The sequence below is a fragment of the Colossoma macropomum genome, unplaced genomic scaffold (genome assembly GCF_904425465.1).
Source record: "Colossoma macropomum unplaced genomic scaffold, Colossoma_macropomum, whole genome shotgun sequence".
NCBI lineage: Eukaryota > Metazoa > Chordata > Actinopteri > Characiformes > Serrasalmidae > Colossoma > Colossoma macropomum.
In genome coordinates, this window is record NW_023494817.1 from 1 (window position 1) to 17,500 (window position 17,500).

The 17,500-nt window shown below is 42.9% G+C and overlaps 1 pseudogene; it reads left to right on the forward strand.

Annotated features, from left to right (window-relative positions):
• The first annotated feature begins 720 nt into the window (after positions 1 to 720).
• LOC118800133 lies at positions 721 to 3,278 on the forward strand (annotated as a pseudogene).
• Positions 3,279 to 17,500: the final 14,222 nt, after the last annotated feature.

Genomic DNA, 17,500 nt, shown 5'->3' on the forward strand with positions numbered 1-17,500 from the left:
TTCCCACGACTCCCCCGGATCCGGCGCTCCCGCGCCCCTCCTGCTCTAAATCTAGACCTCCGTCTATCTCCGATCGGACCGTTGCTAAACTGCAGAAGGTCCTTAAGGACCGGCACGTTCATTTCGCCCGCACGGCACCTAAGGCAGAGCTTTTCTCCCTGTACGTGCAGTCTCTCGGGAGTAAACAGCGCCTGCCTTCCGCTGCTAAGGCGCACCCTGATCGCGTCACCTTCCCCACGGCCCCGGCGCGCGATGACGTCACCGACTCCCCGGACGCCCCCTCGTCTGATGTGCCGCCCTCCGCTGGATGTGCCGGACCCGCTACCAGGCAGCCTGCCTCCGTTGCTGGCCCTGCCAGCACTGTCGCCGCCCCCATTGCATGCCTTGCTTCTGTTTTTTCTCGGCTCTCTCCCCCTATATTTTCCCAGCCTTTTTCTGCCCCACCTTTGGATATGTCTTCCTTCTTCTCAGCTTCCTCCTTTATCATCCCAACCCCTCCCCTTATCATCCCAACCCCTCCCTTTATCATCCCAACCCCTTCCTTTATCATCCCAACCCCTCCCTTTATCATCCCAACCCCTTCCTTTATCATCCTAACCCCTCCCTTTATCATCCCAACCTCTCCCTTTATCATCCCATCCCCTCCCCTTATCATCCCTCCCCTTCCCTTCATCATCCCAGCCCCTCCCCCTTTCTTCGTACCTGTTTCCTCCTTCTTTCATGACGTTCCCTGCTTGCCCTTCTGCCTCGTTTTCTCATCCCATCCCAGGTCTCCAGTCGCAGTCACTGCCAGCCCAGCCTCGGCCCCTCCTCGCCGACTCCTCATTTTCTCTCTACACCGCTCCTCCTGCTGTCCCACCCAGCGAGGCCCGCCTCTTCAATCCACCTCTCGTCTCTTCTGCCCTGCGTGCACGGATCCTCCAAGGTGCGGACGTCAGTCTCCCTTCATTACTTCACCCTTCCGCTGCCTCCGGTGCTCCCCGTACCATCGACGCCGGCGATGTTTCTCTCACCCTCAAGTGTGCCGATCCTCGCACCTCTAAGGTCCTCACCACTCCTGAGTTCGCACTCGCTTTTTCCATCTACTGTGATGTACTCTGCTCAGCCTTCCCATCGCGGCGTCAGGAGCTGGATGACTATCTTTCTATCATCTTGGACCTCGCCGTTCGATTTGGAGGGTCGGGCTTCTACGATTACCATCGTCTGTTCTCGGCCCGTGCGTCTGCCCATCTTCAGCAGTGGAACATGTCTACATATTGGGGCTACCTGGACCTTGAGCTCTACTGTCGCGTTTTTGCTGGTCGTACTGCTCTCTCCTGTGAGCTCTGCGGTTGCCCGTCTCACCCCGCTTCCTCCTGCAATCTCGTTGCTCCGCCCCCTCCCGCTCCCCGCATTGCCGTACCCTCAGCTCCTACGGCAGCCCCCGCCCCGATCTTTACGACTTCCAGTTCCCGCGATAGCCGCGGGCGGCGTTTGCTTTTCCTCGGGGGACGGATGGTTTGTAATAATTTCAACTCCGCTGGTTGTTTTTCCTCTTCGTGCAAGTTCCTCCACGTCTGCTCTCATTGTGGCCAGGCTCATTCTAGATCGGGATGTCCCCTTCACCCTCCTAAGTTTGGGCCCAAATGACTACTTCAGCATCTTTCTACCCCCGTCAATGTCCCTGCTCTCGCTGCTGACCTCTCCCTCCATCCTGATCATTCTTTCGTCTCGTATTTGCTGGACAGCCTCATCTTTGGCTTTTCTCCTGGACTCGCTGTGCTTCCTGCCTCATCCCTTTAATGTCGCAACCTCCTCTCCGCTCTGTCCGAGCCTGACGTTGTGTCTTCCCTTTTAGCCAAGGAAGTTTCGGAGGGTTTCATGATCGGCCCTTTCGCTTCTGCTCCCTTCTCCACCTATCGCGTCAATCCTATTGGCGTCGCCACTCGTAAATACTCCGGCAAGAAACGCCTCATCATTGATCTGTCTGCCCCTCACGGCTCTTCAGAACCATCCATCAACAGCCTCGTGCCTAGCTCTGATTTCTCTCTTCACTATGCTACCGTGGACAATGCTATATCGCTCATCAAGCAGGCCGGCCGTGGAGCTTGGCTCGCCAAGGTTGACATTGTCTCGGCCTCCCTCTGCACCCTGATTTTTGGCATCTGTTCGGAGTTTGCTGGGATGACAGATTTTACTTTGCAGTTCGACTCGCCTTCGGATGCAAAAGCAGCCCCAAGATTTTCGACACTCTGGCCGAAGCCTTGTGTTGGATCTTGCTGAATGTTTGCAGACTACCCTACGTACTTCACCTCCTCGATGACTTCCTCGTGGCGGTCCCCCCTTCCTCCCCGCCTGTGTATGGCCTCCGCACCCTCTCCTCTGCATTTCAGCGTCTCGGTATCCGCCTCTCTCCGGAGAAGACATTGGGTCCATCTACCTCTCTTGAGTTCCTTGGCATTCAGCTGGACTCAGTCTTGTTTCAGGCTTCCCTTCCACCCGATAAGCTGGATCGCATTGCTACTGCCCTGTCAGAATTTGTGCTGCAGCCTTGATGCTCGAAGCTCCAGCTCCTCTCTCTTCTTGGGCATCTCAATTACGCAATTCGAATAATACCTCAAGGTCGCTCTTTTATCTCCCACCTCCTCAGCATTGCCTCCTCGGTTCCCTCACTTCAACACCGCCTCTCCTTGGACGACGCATGTATCTCGGAACTCCGCTTCTGGCTCTTCCTCCTTCAGCAATGGAATGGCATCTCTTTCTTCCACGAAGACGCTATCCTAGTCCCTGAAGATCTGCAACTATTCACTGATGCTGCTCCCTCGATAGGCTTCGGCGGCTTCTATGGCGGCCGCTGGTTCGCTTCTCAATGGCCTCCGGAGTTTGCTTCGCTTTCATTTGAATCAGGTGATTCCTCTGCCTTGTGGGAACTCTACCCGGTCGTCATAGCCGCACTCCTTTGGGGACACGAATGGACATGACGAGTGATCCTTATCCACTCCGACAACTCTGCTGTTGTTCATATGATAAACAAAGGACAATCTAAATCCCTGACACTCATGCCATTCTTACGTCGCCTGACTTGGCACTCAATCAAACATCAATTTATTCTTCGAGCCATTCACATCCCAGGCCATTCAAATGCTATTGCTGATTCTCTCTCTCGTTTTCAATTTCAGAAATTCAAAGCCTTGGCACCTCAAGCAGAGCCTCATCCGACACCAATTCCTCCATTTTCAGACTCAATCCTCCAACTGACCAGCAGTTCTTTCAGCTCCTCCTCCAAGCTCAAGAAATAATCTTAACCAACCCTGCTCTACATCCCTGCCTATCAGACTTAACCATGTTAAACTCAGATACCATGATCTACAACATCAAACACAGCAAAACAAACCAGTTTGGTAAAAGCATTCCTTTGTACTTATTTAAAATCAACTCTTATCTGAGCCCATATGAGCCTCTGGCACAGCTACTCCAACTCAGGCTCTCTCAAAACGCCCAGCAATCAGACCCACTTTTCATTACAGAAACCGGCTCCGTGGTCTCCCGTCGCTGGTTCCACAAACTCTTACACCTAGTTCTTTCATTATCCGGTTACCCTCCGGAACAATTTTCTGCTCATTCCTTCAGAATCGGAGCAGCTTCTTCTGCTACTCGCCAAGGGCTCCCCGACCATATGGTCCAACTACTCGGACGATGGTCCTCGCAAGCTTACCATGGCTACATACGCATGCAAATCCAGGACCTCCGCCAAGCTCACGAACAGCTGGCCTCCATCTAATCCGGAATTTTTGGGGGTCGGCCCTCTCGCGATCCACAGAGGCCGTACTGAACTCCAGCCCAAATTTTCCTCAGAGTTCCCCTCCTATCATTATCTAACTTACCAAGGCGTGGTCTGCATTCGCAAAATGGAGTTATGGCATAACTGAAGTTTGAGGAAAGACCACGCCTAAACTCCTCCTTCCCAATTTCAGCTTCCTATAAATACCACTCCTTCACTCCTCCCACTCGTGACGAAATTTCGCACCCCTCCTCCTCCCCTTCTCCTCCACCTTGTCCACGCCTGCACTCAATCTTGGTAGGGGGGTCGGCCCTCTCGCGATCCACAGAGGCCGTACTGAACTCCAGCCCAAATTTTCCTCAGAGTTCCCCTCCTATCATTATCTAACTTACCAAGGCGTGGTCTGCATTCACAAAATAAAATAATAATAAAACAGAAAATGTATTATTGCAACAATACTATTTTGAGAAACCTGGGCATTATTTCAACATGATATGTCATAAATTTGTTATCATTTTTGACTTTGTTTTAAACATGTTTAATTTTGGCTGGTGGGATGAGCTGATTTTCTGTTCAGTGTGATATTGTGAAATAATTTCAGTTTAATTTCACTGAGGGAACGGTATGATTTTGATTTTGAGCACAGCTATGTCCTAGCTCATCTATGTGCACAACATGAAAGAATGGCTTGTAACATTTCTGCCATGTGCACAAAAACCACAGCATATAAATAAAACACAGCTGCAGTGCAGGAATAATGAGTCTTGAGTAGCTTTAGTAAAAAGTAGCTTTAGTATAGAGACTATGGAGTCAAAGAGGTTCAATTTGTGCCTTTAACAATCGTTTGGAAATTTTGTGGACAATTATTATTTAATCAAAACCTCACCTTTAGATATGTTGTACAATGCAACTAAAATATTAAAAAAATAGCAAATTAAAACTTTATGGCAATGTGTGGCTTTGTCTTTTTATTTACTTTATCATATAAGAAAAAAACAGATGTGGACTGTGATCTGTTTTTCTGTGTTTATGCGTTTCAGAGGGGGATTTTCAGAGTAACAGCTCTTCATCACAGTCAGATTCTGAACCTCCTCCACATCCTGCACCTTACTGGATCATCATGGTCCTGATGTCTGTCTGTTTGGTCCAAATGAGCATCATCTCCTTATGTGCCTTCTGTCACAGGGTGAAAGGTGAGAACTTCCTGTGTAAGACCTACACTGTGTACGATTAAAGTGAAACATCAGTAGATGTTGTACTCGGGTTTCATGAGAAAGATTCAATAACAGGAAACACAAATATAACACTAAAGCAAGTGTTCATTAAGGGCAATGACGAATCACATTTAGTTGCACAGAACATATTTCTACCAATCCCTTATTTAGATATTATATGTAAAAAAAACAGTTCCCCCTTATATACATATCATTTACATGACTCACATTCTGCTTCATGCAGGATTTGTTTTTGCACAGTTGGACTGTTTAACTGTTTGCGTGTTCTTACAGCACAGTGCATATGTGAGCACGTCAAACAAACTCAGACTCTCTAAGTGGGCCTAAGAAGTTAAGTAAATCTTTGTTTGTGGATTATAAAACAATTATCGATGCATCTCGATGCATCTTTTTTTTCTATGTAGCATTTATATTTTCTCACTGTGTGAGCTCAAGTTTCGAGTTCAAGTTTCAAGTTTATTTGTCATTTGCATGTCAGGACATTTATGCATTAAAATGCTTGTGGTGAGGCGCAGCTCAACTCTACAGAAAGTAAATAAGTAAAAAAATAAAAATACAAGAAAAACCAACTGAAATATATTAAATATACATAAAATATACACAGAATATAGGGACAATATACATTTTAAAGTGACTAAGTGACTCAGTGTTATTGTTATTTAAAGTGACTTTGTAGTTTTAAAGCAGTGTAAAGTATTTGTAATGGTCCATAATGAATTTACTTCCAATATCTTTATTAATGAATCAAATGGAAGTGATGTGGCTGAACTAGAAGGCTCTCATTCACTGCTCTTGTTTGGAGCATGAGAAGCTGCAGCCACTCATCTGTGATAAAATGCTCAGTTACGGTGAAATAAGATCCAGTGGTGATGGATGACCACGCAGCACATGTTACAGCTATTCTTCCCGTTTCCTTTAATGATTTTATAACTTCGGTTTTGGTCTCGTTGTAGAGACGGGGGGGTCGCTGTGTCAGTAAAGTATCGACTGAGAACTGGCGTGCAGACTGCAGGTCACATAGCAACGATGCGTTATTTGCATTTATAAGCAGCGCAGTTGGTTTCCTGGTACGTTAAATCTGCAACGAGAGACTGTCAAACACTAAAAAGTGGCGAAGCCAAAGTCCCTTCTCTTTAGAATTTTCCCGTTCCACCTTAAATGATGCCGCATTTACATCCAGCGCCTCAGTCAGAATTTAAGGTGGAACGGGTAAATTCAAACAAGAAGCTGGAGAATAAGAAGCGACTTCAGCTTCGTAAAACAGTCAAACACTGAGAGACATTTTACAAGAAACTGATCTACTTCTGAGGAAAAGTTTCCTGAGGGAGATGGGAGGAAAGCGGCTACAGCTGAAGCTTAAAGCAGAGCAGAGTAAATCTGCGTTTTCGTTTATATTGTTTAGTCTATACTAGGACATTATCACACACTGAGACATACTGGACATTAAATGTTGTGGCTCCTAAGCTGGTTTGATTTTTGTTGAAAGGTCAAAATGGCTCTTCTTATCATTTGGGTTGTGACTCCTGACCTAACCTGGCTTTAATGCAGAGGGAGCCGGTCGGATTTCTCACTCATCCAGTAGTGTTTTTGTTATGTGCCGCCACAGACTGTCCGGGCGCTGCACTTACCCACTTCCAAGTTCCGCCTTTTGCGTTCCATTATATTATAAATTAACGTTAAATTACGTTATAAATTAAATATTTAGAAAAGCGATTTTTGACATTTGTGAATCGATTCAGAATTGTTCACGTCCGCATCGCGATGCATCTAAGAATCGATTTTTTTCCACTACTGTTATTTTCCATCTTATTCATTTTGGATGTTTTATGGTTACAGTGCAGTTTTGCCCCATAGCCTGTATTTACATTGCAAAGAACGTTCATAGTTTCTACAGTAATGTACACTGTAAATAGTCATGAAGCTTTCAAACTTAAAACAGTAAACTGAGATAACTTGAAAGTGTAAGTTAACTGAAGATAATAAGTTAACAGAAGAACAGTTATGTTTCACATTTGTTAACTTATTTGATAGTAATTATTATTGTTAACTTATAAATATTGATAATCAGTTGTTACAGTGTAGTGTGTTCACACCAGTATGATTCTTTAAAAGTGTTTTACAGTTTTACACAGCATCCTGTGTTGAATTCTGTGGAAACATTTACAGTACAGACAGTATCAAACACCTTATGTGAACAAACAGTATCATCAGCTTTACTGTAAAATTAGCCACCAGAAGTGTTTTTCTGAAGCTGTGAAGGATCATCTGCACTAATCTGTTTTTCAGTTTTTCATTTTTTTTTTTTGCATTAATATCTTCATAAAAAAATAAAATAAAGAAAAAATACAGACGTTCAAGTGAGTTCCTGAAGTTTTTATTTTTTTGCAGTGTGTCATTGGGAAGTGGACTTTAATGTAGAAACTTTAATTTTTAAGAATCTGATAACACGGCTACAATAATGCAGATTTAAAACTGAACCAGACGGATAAGCGGCTTAGACGATGTGCGTGTGTGTATATCTGCAACTACTTCATTTCCTGAAAAGTGTATGAACATATATATGAATGAATATATATATATATATGCATACACTTTTCAGGAAATGGAGTAGTTGCAGATATACACAGCACTACATACACAGCACTATATACACATATATATATATATATATATATATATATATATATATATATATATATATATATATATATTGTAGCGGGACAAGGCGACTAAAGTACCTAATTTCCCACTTACCATAAGACACGGTAAAGGAAATTCAAGTGAGGGCTTGCCCATGGTCCGGGGAACAGAATCGAATTGAGGTCGTTACATGTGCACACTATCAACAGAGATGAGGGTTATTCATTGATAGAAGTATATAAGCACTAAATGATGGATTACAAAAGTATATAGGCACTAAACATAGGATAACTAGTTATGAAAAGAAACCGGAGGCACTGAACTCACCAAACAAACATACTGAAATTTGCTGATTCTCTAAATTCTGTGGCTTTTGAGCAGCGAGCAGAACAATACTAACGCTAGCATAAAACTGGCCTGAGTTTGGAAAAAGGGAAAGCCAAAGAAGAAGTGAAACTCAAGGGCACCGCATCTGGCTGGACCAGGGAGGCGAGGCAGGCTTCCAGCTGGCTTGTGTCGACCTGTTGGTGGAGAAGGCAGCTCTTCTGGCTTGCTTATTGGTAAGGCAGGCAGCCGCTTTCCGCGGGGGACTCCTGAGTAGGCTCTTCTGGTGGATTTCAGTCAGCACTGTGTTTACTTCTGTTTCTGTTCTTAAACTATGTTCACATAGACCTTTCATTGCCAAATAGACTTTCAAAGTGACGAACTTGAAAACAAGGATGCAGCTCTTCAGTAGTCTAACTTTACAGTTACCAACACTTCAAGTTACTGAATAAAGGAAACAAAAGGAACTAAGACACAAGACAAAGAACTAACACTTCAGATCGGCAGACCGACGTGCTAAAGAGAAGGAGAGTGGAATCCTTTACTTGTGGTTTTGTCTTGGTTCCATGTTGGCTGTCTCGCTCCCTTCAGACCAACTGGTGAACATCCTGTTCGCTGGCTTTAAGGAAAGAACTTTGAGAGGCGGAGTTAAGGCGGAGCTAAGGCAGGGAAAAGGTTTTGGTTGGTTTGTTTGGTTTCATATAATGAATATGCAATTTCTTTGTCTGCTGCTCGAGTAACTTTGGAGATTGTTACAGGATAACTCAGTAAAATAAATGAGTGCATTATTACCAATATTTCTAAAGTATATATATACACACACACACACTCACAAAAAAATAATAAGTCAATGAATTAAATGAACACAGTTATAAATGGGGATTAATCGGTTCATGTCTGACAATGCAACATTTGATCAAGTTCAGTCTCTTTCAAAGTCCTAAGGAATTTACGATGCTCATTTCTCAAGTCTCTGCTAAGGGCCTTCTTGTTTAGGGTAGATCAGAGTCACTAATAGGCGGACTGCGGTCTGAATCCAGACCCAGACGCTGTCCTGTGCGGACCTGGACCTAAAACTGATAAACTATGGAGAATTATTTAATTTTGATGGGGTGGTCCTGTTTTAATCAGCGTAACTTTTCTAGTATTTTTGGTAACTTTTGCGGCTGGAGACTCACAGACCAATCGCATGCGTTGTAAATATCACACGTGACGCTACTCAGCCAATCAGATCTGTGCATTACGATGAGCACAGACTGGAGTGAGTGAGGCACACACAGGGGAGGGACGAGGCGAGACACAGCAGTCGAAGAAGAAAATGACTCAGGGAAGTTATTTCACATGACATGATCTGAAAAGAGAAAACTGACAGTAAATATTGCTGAAATATTTCTGAACTGTACTTTATTCGATTTGATATTCAGTTGTTGCCTGTATAAGATGTTGATATACCTACTAGGCTACTTTAGTCTACAGTTTATGGCACTAAGTCATAATGCAGGTTAGACATTATGATGTTCTGGACCTTTGCTTGAGGAAATTTTCTTCAACTAGACCTTACTGAATTTTAATTATAGATCCCTGGGCTAGACGTATCTTTTTTTTTGGGGGGGGGATTTCCAAAAGTCATAATTTCTTTGCATCCACAGTTTATTTTGGTGATGTCCAAAGGTCTCTTCAGGATGTTTAAAAAAAGATGGCATGAGGTTCCATTAAGTTACAACTGTTAGTCAAATGGGTCTCCAGCCCTAGGGTCAGAGAAGGATTGTTCTTAGTGAGCCACCCCCCTTCCCTCACTTCTGAACCAGGTTGCACAGGTGGGAGGGCAGATGGGGGTTGAGAGAAGAGTCTTTAGCTGCCTGCAGGTGCAGATTTCACTTTGCTCAAAAAGTTCACCAGGATCTTTACTCTCTAAACGAAAAGAATTGCATAATGTTACTGTGCTGTTATCGGTACATAGTTTCGTATTGCATTTCAAACATACAGTGCAATATACAGTATCACTGATCTTAACAAGCATTATAAGTGATGTAAACATTATTTACGGTAACTATCTGGCAACTCTGCCAGTGAGCTACTGTACATTTACAATGATTTTTACAGTGTATAAAAGAAGAATGTCTTCATTGCATTTCAAGCACATTTTCTCTCTCTCTGTGTGTGTGTGTGTGTGTGTGTGTGTGTGAGTGTGAGTGTGTGTCTGTGTGTGTGTGAGTGTCTAATTTTCTTCTCTTCTCTTTCAGGCGAGCGCTGCGGTGACCTGCACTCCGCTGAGAAGGTATCAGAAACTCTTGTGATAAACACAGCTGGTAAAGTCCAGTAGGTGGCAGCAGAGCTCTTCTCTACGGTCTCTATTAGCTCCATCATCAGTTAAACCACTGTATCTGTTCTGATGGTCTTTGTCTCCTCAGGAAGTCCTGCAGTACAGCCTTCACCACACAGCAGTGGCCTCTGATGGACACACAGCGTCTGCTTTGGACATTATGACTCAGAGATACCCACCCTGTACCAGCGAGCCTTTCACCGCTGTGATTTTTGAAGTTCTGAATCTGAAATGAAGATTAATGTGGATGAACAAACACTAAACAATAAATAATTACAAACATAGATGAAGAGAAGAAACTGAGGTAGCGAATGAAGCATAACAATATATGAAATGCAACAATAAATCTGAAAACATGCAGTCAAAATACATGATGTTGATTTTCTAAGTGTAAATAAGTGTAAATAAGTTCCCCTACAGAGACAAAACTCTGTATATTTTCACCCACAATCACTGTTTGCTGAAATTAACATATTGGGGAAAAAATAGGACTGGGAAAAAATACAAAATAAAACTGTGCACTGTGACACCTCAGTGACACCTCAGTGTCACTGCTGGACTGAGAATAGTCCACCAACCAAAAATATCCAGCCAACAGCGTCCTGTGGGCAGCGTCCTGTGACCACTGATGAAGGACTAGAGGATGACCAACACAAACTGTGCAGCAGCAGATGAGCTATCGTCTCTGACTTTACATCTACAAGGTAGACTGACACGGTAGGAGTGTCTAATAGAGTGGACAGTGAGTGGACACAGTGTTTAAAAACTCCAGCAGCACTGCTGTGTCTGATCCACTCGTACCAGCACAACACACACTAACACACCACCACCACGTCAGTGTTACTGCAGTGCTGAGAATGACCCACCACCCAAATAGTACCTGCTCTGTGAGGGTCCATGGGGGTCCTGACCACTGAAGAACAGGGTTAAAGGGGGCTAACAATCAGAGAAACAGATGGACTACAGTCTGTAACTGTAGTGCACCTATATAGTAAGTGGAGCTGATGATAAAATGAAATCTGAACCATCTCACACCAAAACACTGAATCACTGTTTACATCTCACCTCCACACTGTCCTTTAATAGTCCATTTGACCTGTAGAGGGCGCACACTCACAGATAGCTGATATTCTTATAAATGCCTCCTACAAAAAGCAGACCAGAGTACCATTATTTAATATTAATCTTAAATATTAAGTAATAATTAATTAATTGCTATAAATAATGAAGAAGACATCCTGCTATTTGCAGTTGCCATGGAAACTTCAGTGGCAGCACTGTGTTGGTATCTATGAGACCAAGCTTTCTCTTTCCAAACCCTGTCCTCTGTTTCAGCGCTGGTCTTAAGACGCCTTTGGTGACCTCACCTTTGGAAAACAGCATTGTTGGGTAAACAAAGGCTGCAAAGTAAAGGTTAATCCTCCCATCTCACACATCCTCACCCATAGAATAAACGGGCAAGCCCATTTTTTGTGGCTCTACAATGAGTAGACTGAGTGATATGGATAATAAGTATGTATATTTTGAGCAATAATAAAAATATTGCATATATAAATGTTGAAATTGCAGCACCTTCACTTTATAAATGTGTGTCCAGTTAAAACCATGCACTTTTGTATGTTTAGCATGATTTCTGGCCTGAAATGGAGGATGGCAGGTTGACTGACTCGTGACTCGACTCTAAAAACTGACTCATGATATTTCAGCCTGTGAAAAACTGACCACATTATGATCACCAACCATAATGTGTTGAGTGAGTAAAGTCTTCAGTCTACAACCATGTGTAACTCTGCCTTTTCAGACTCGCTCCTTTGAGACTCGAGACTTGACTGACTCACACTTCAGAGACTCAAGACACAATTCTGACTCGCTCCTCAGAGATTCAAGACTCGATCCTGACTCACATCAGAGACTCAGGACTTGGTTCTGACTTACCTCTCAAAGACTCAAGACTTGACTGACTCAGTACTCAGACTCAAGACTCCTTTCTGACTCAGTCCTCAGAGAGTCGAGGGCTTGATTATGACTCACTCCTCAGAGACTCAAGACTCGACTGACTCGGTCCTCAGAGACTCAAGACTCGATTATGACTCACTCCTCAAAGACTCAAGACTTGACTGACTCGGTCCTCAGAGCCTTAAGACTCCATTCTTACTCGCTCCTCAGAGGCTCAAGAATCGACTGACTCACACTTCAGAGACCCAAAACTTAATTCTGATTCGCTCCTCAGAGACTCAAGACTCCATTTAGACTCACTCCTCAGAGTTACAGACGGACTCTGGCAGCTGTGCAAAGCCACTGAGTTCAGTTTTATATCTGTATAATCTCATAACCAGCGTCTCTCAGTCGGCCTCGCTGGAGTTTCCACTGTTTAAATACAAACAAGGTCAATCCATGCAGCACAAAATGTTCAGGTTTCATTTCTCTCCCAAAGTAGCCTTTATGTGGGTCAATACTAACCCTTCTCTCTGTTGCTCCTGTTGTTTGACAATTAAATACTGGCCATAAATGTTTATAGAAGCCACACAAAGCACATGCTATAAACATGTTTCTGTTTGGTGGCTGTGGTCTATTACACAATGCTGAGAGGCTTACCCAACAGAGGAACGTCTAACTCACAAGCTCTTTGCTATTAGGTTAAAATTTCTGTATTCACTTGTGCACAAACACTGTGTTTGTGTAGGTGTGTCTAGTCTTGTTTTGAACAACTTGTTTTGCTGGCTTCAATGTGTGGAAGAAATGAAACTGATTAAGCTGTTAAAAGAACAACACATGCGTAAATATACCCAGTTTCCAAGTAACTAACAAGCTAACAAGTAACAACAGTGAATGTTTGTGCTGCACAGAAAAGCAGAACCACATGACGGCTGCATGACTATATTCCGTTGAGCCTTCATTAAATGGGCCACTGCCAGATCCGTTCCATGTGGCATCACTGAACTTTAGAGCTTCAGCCATCAAAACTCCTCTCCTAAGAGCTGACAGAAGTTCGAAGCGTGTCACAAAATCCTGCGACAGTAGTTGATGGAAACACTGAGTAATTCTCAGGTTCTTTCGCCTTCTTTTAAAAAAAAATCACTTGAAATTTGCAAAATGTTGGATTATCTTCCTAGCATGTGACCTGTAGGTGGAGCTGTGGTCAATACTGATTACATGAAGTTAAGAGGCCAGGTGTTCCTCAGGAAGTGAAGAGTAAAGACTGTTAACTCGAGCTAATTAGCGAGGCCTTCATAAATTGGACTTGGCATGTAAGTAGAGGAAAAACTGTGGCCTGGAAAGAACCCAGTTTGAGCCCTTCAAAAAGAGGCACTTCAAAGCAGAGAGGTGTGTAATCTAGACCTATAGTTCAATAAGAGGTTTATTACTGCAGTGAAGTACTTTTCCAACTTAACTAACTTATACAGCTGCACTGAAACATTTTAGAGCCTCCAGCATCTACCAGCATAGGAGCTTACGTTTGTTAGGCTCTATTCTTCTCTGTTTCTAAAAAATACAATGATAAATCTCCAAAGTGAGAGGTGTGAACTACTGTAAATCAGTCCAGGAGCTGAACCAGCACAACTGGCGTGTGCACAGAGAGACCCTTTTGGCCTCATGATGAACACTTGCCTTCCTGATTGGCATGGATAATTATTGTTATAAGGCCATTCTTTAAGGGTCTTCGCTCAGACTCACCTTGTGAATAGAGGTAGTTGGTTGGTTTGGGTTCCAAAGCACCAATAATGTCTCTTCAAAAAGCTTCTCTAACCAGTCGAGGTACCTCAAAGCTCTGAAATTCTATGGTGCCGTATGTATGAGAGGAGGGAAAGTGCTACAGTCCCTGGAGAAGGGCAGTTCACTGCAGCATCACCTGCAGAGAATGTGATGTAGCCAGGTGGTGAACTATGTACAAATATCCAAGGTGTGTGTGTGTTCCTTTAAGGGCCACTGTAGTAAAGTAAATCTTCGTGTATCCAGAGCCATCCTTATGAAATATGAGGTAAAAATGCGAAAGCACTGACCAATATAGTTTTATCTGCCATGTTAGCTATGGTGGATGCCTATTTTGCCTTTTAAAAAAATGTAACTGAGAAGAACTACAGCAGGATGGGGCAAAATGCCTTGTTTCAGTGAGGTGGTGTGCTCCTCATGTTCAAGCCCTGTATTTTTGGTTTACAGAAGCTGTTTTGTCCAATTTCACATGATGACATACTAGGATTTTGTTGAGTAAGGATCTGTAAATCGAGGTGAGCTTAAGAGAAAAGATAAAAATAGTTCTGAGAGTGGTAACAATGGTGAAAGGTTATTAATGTTATTTCTTCATTCTCTGTTAATAGTGCCACTACCATTCACTGTGCTGTGTTCTGACAGGTTTTACGTTGTGTACCTTTTTTATTTTTATGCCTATTTTGAGTAGAATTGCATCCAGAGCTGTTTAGAGTCTACCAAAAGTTACACTGCAGCAGCAGTAAGCCTAAACTCAGCAGGGTACTGTTGTGTGCTGGGACTTGTGTATTTTGGTCAGCAATACCACAGATATTTGATGAGCACAGGACATATAGACTGTGTAGCTGAGCAGTATAAGTGCTGATACCTGTTAATTATTTAATTTATTTACTTTTGAGGCCCATTGTAAGAGGCCAGTGATTTATTGCTGCTCATTTATTTTGATCTGATTTATAATAAATATACATTTTCTATACGATATTTCATAAAATCCCTAGAGTGGGCTCTATCAGAATAAAATACCCGAATAAGTATTTTGTCATTTGGTGTGTGTCTTTTCCCCTGGTGACAGTGAGAAATGAGTATAATTTAAGATTTTGCTCTGCAGTGTTTTCACCCACCAGGCCAAGAGCTTGACTCGTGTCCTAGACTGAAAACAGCAGAGCGTAACACTAGAGTCATTCTGCACATATTTGAATGTTTTACCTGCTCCCATGATTAACTCCAGCATGGGGCGAATTTTAATTTGCATTAAATTTGTTTAATAATTTGCAAATGCACCCACTGACACATTTAAAACCATAGATAAAGCCAAAAGGAACATAAGGGGCTTTTTACAAGATTATAAGCTGCATTAACTTCCATTAACTTACACTTAAAAACAGAAATGTTGACACATTTCAAGGCAAGGCAAGTATATTTATGTAGCACCTTTCATACACTGCTGTCATTCAAAGTGCTTTACAATGAGAAAATTTAAATTACGTTAAAATAAAAAAGTAACTTTCAAATTCAAATAAAAAACAGAAATGAAATTAGCAGTCTGTTCTTCACTAAATCCAACCAATCAGTTTTAACATTAGGGTTCACAGAGTGCATTAGGATCATCATGATGTTTTGATTTGCTCGGCCTCCGGCTGATTAAATTCATCAGGGACTTTTGTCTGCTTAAGGCCACGTAGGCTGAAACATCAATATGGACACCACACTTTTTGCTACTGATGGAAGAGACTGGATAAAACACTTGCTGACTAGAGAGCCTCCTAAAAAGGTAATACAGGGAGGCAGACTATGTATGCAGTAGACTCTCCAACAGGGGAAGAGTTTCTGGGCTTACAGAAGGGAGCTGGACCAGATGACCGTTTAAGTCATAGCTGAGGTCACTCCTGTACGTATATGGAGGGGTGTGTGAGATGTCCTATGGAGAGCTGCGCAAGAGGTCCCTTTATGGAGGGAACAGTCTAGTAAGTCAGATCAGAGTGGGTTTAAAAACAGACCTCATACGCGTTTGGGTTTTAAGGGTTACCAAAAAAGGTGTAAGGTTTGGATGTGAGAGGGACTAAAATGGTGTGGAGTTGTGTAAAAGGGGTGGGGAGATTACCTCATCACTCCAGAAGGCAATCAAAGGGGATGTTTTGAGATGTTCTTTGCATTGTGGTTGACCAAAGGCCTTTTACTGACCAAAGAACTCAGCTGAAGTCTTTTTCATTCCTTTTTATCCTTTTTCATTTTTGTTGATATTCTTTGACAGTTATCAGGGCAAATAGTACAGATAATATTAGAGTTACTTATAAATGTCTAGACCCTGGGCAAAAAGAGAGAGAGAGCTCTTGGTTGTGACCCTACTCTGTTAACAGTAGTTCCCAGAAGAGGAGGAAACAGAGAACAAGATGACAGCCAACCACCAACAGCACTGACGCTAAACAATTCATGTGTAAAGAATACACAAGGGGTGATGGAAAGTCAGCACAGAGGATAACAGGGTGGAAAGGATGTGTTAAACAGCAACAGACAGAGCCAGAGCAAAAGATGTGACCATCACAGAAAGCTGACAGGTCACTGTATTACCTTGAAACAGCTCAATAACACTCGCGTTGAGTGACGCCAATGAAAGAAACATGACTAAAAGCCAAAAACACTGATTTTTTATATAATGTACTGTTCTTGATTAACAGAGCATACAGATTGGTTTCAGCTGCCCATGTGACCCAGGAACCACCAAGAGCAGTCAGATAATATCTCAGTGACATGACGGAAAATGACCTCAGGCTGTTCCCTGATGTCATTACACAGGTTAGCAGATATCATAAGACCTGCTGATTCACTCATGATCAGTAACTGAGCAGCATGTTTTCATTGCCCACTGGACTGAATATTACTGTCACACGCAAAGAGCTCCAGCACTGCTTCCTGAATGAAGATCAAGCTCTAAAAGTTAATTCAGTTAGATTTGTTTAGCCTCTATCTTCTCTGTTCTACGTCTGTTTGGCTGCAAGTGAAAATGTAGATCAGTGGCAGTAACATAATCTGATTGACAGAATCGGAAGAACAGGCTTGCTTCTAAGGTTAAATGTCTTGCTAAGATAACTAAAAGAGTTTGCAAGTCCAAGAATGCTCCTATAAGAGCTGTGAGACATGCTGTGCTTGTGCTATTGATCAATATTCCAGGCCCAGCACTAAACTAACGTCTAGCTGGCTACATGTTTATCATAAATGTTAGACCTGCAATGCAAATGACTGAATGGAGTGAGATATGACTGATTGTCATCAACAGGTGTGGTGTTTTTATTTACTAAAATAAAGTTGCTGATATTTTAATGGATTCTGAGGAGATGGTGACTATATTAGAGCTAATGTGCTGCTGAAATAGCTGAGATCGCAGTCAGACCACTTCTAGCCAGACCATCTCCATTCATGGTAGTGAACCTTGATGAACAGAACCGTACCTGACAGAACCTTTTATTCTGACCGTGTACTGCTGAGAGTAAGTGTGTAGTACGCAGCACTTGTTAT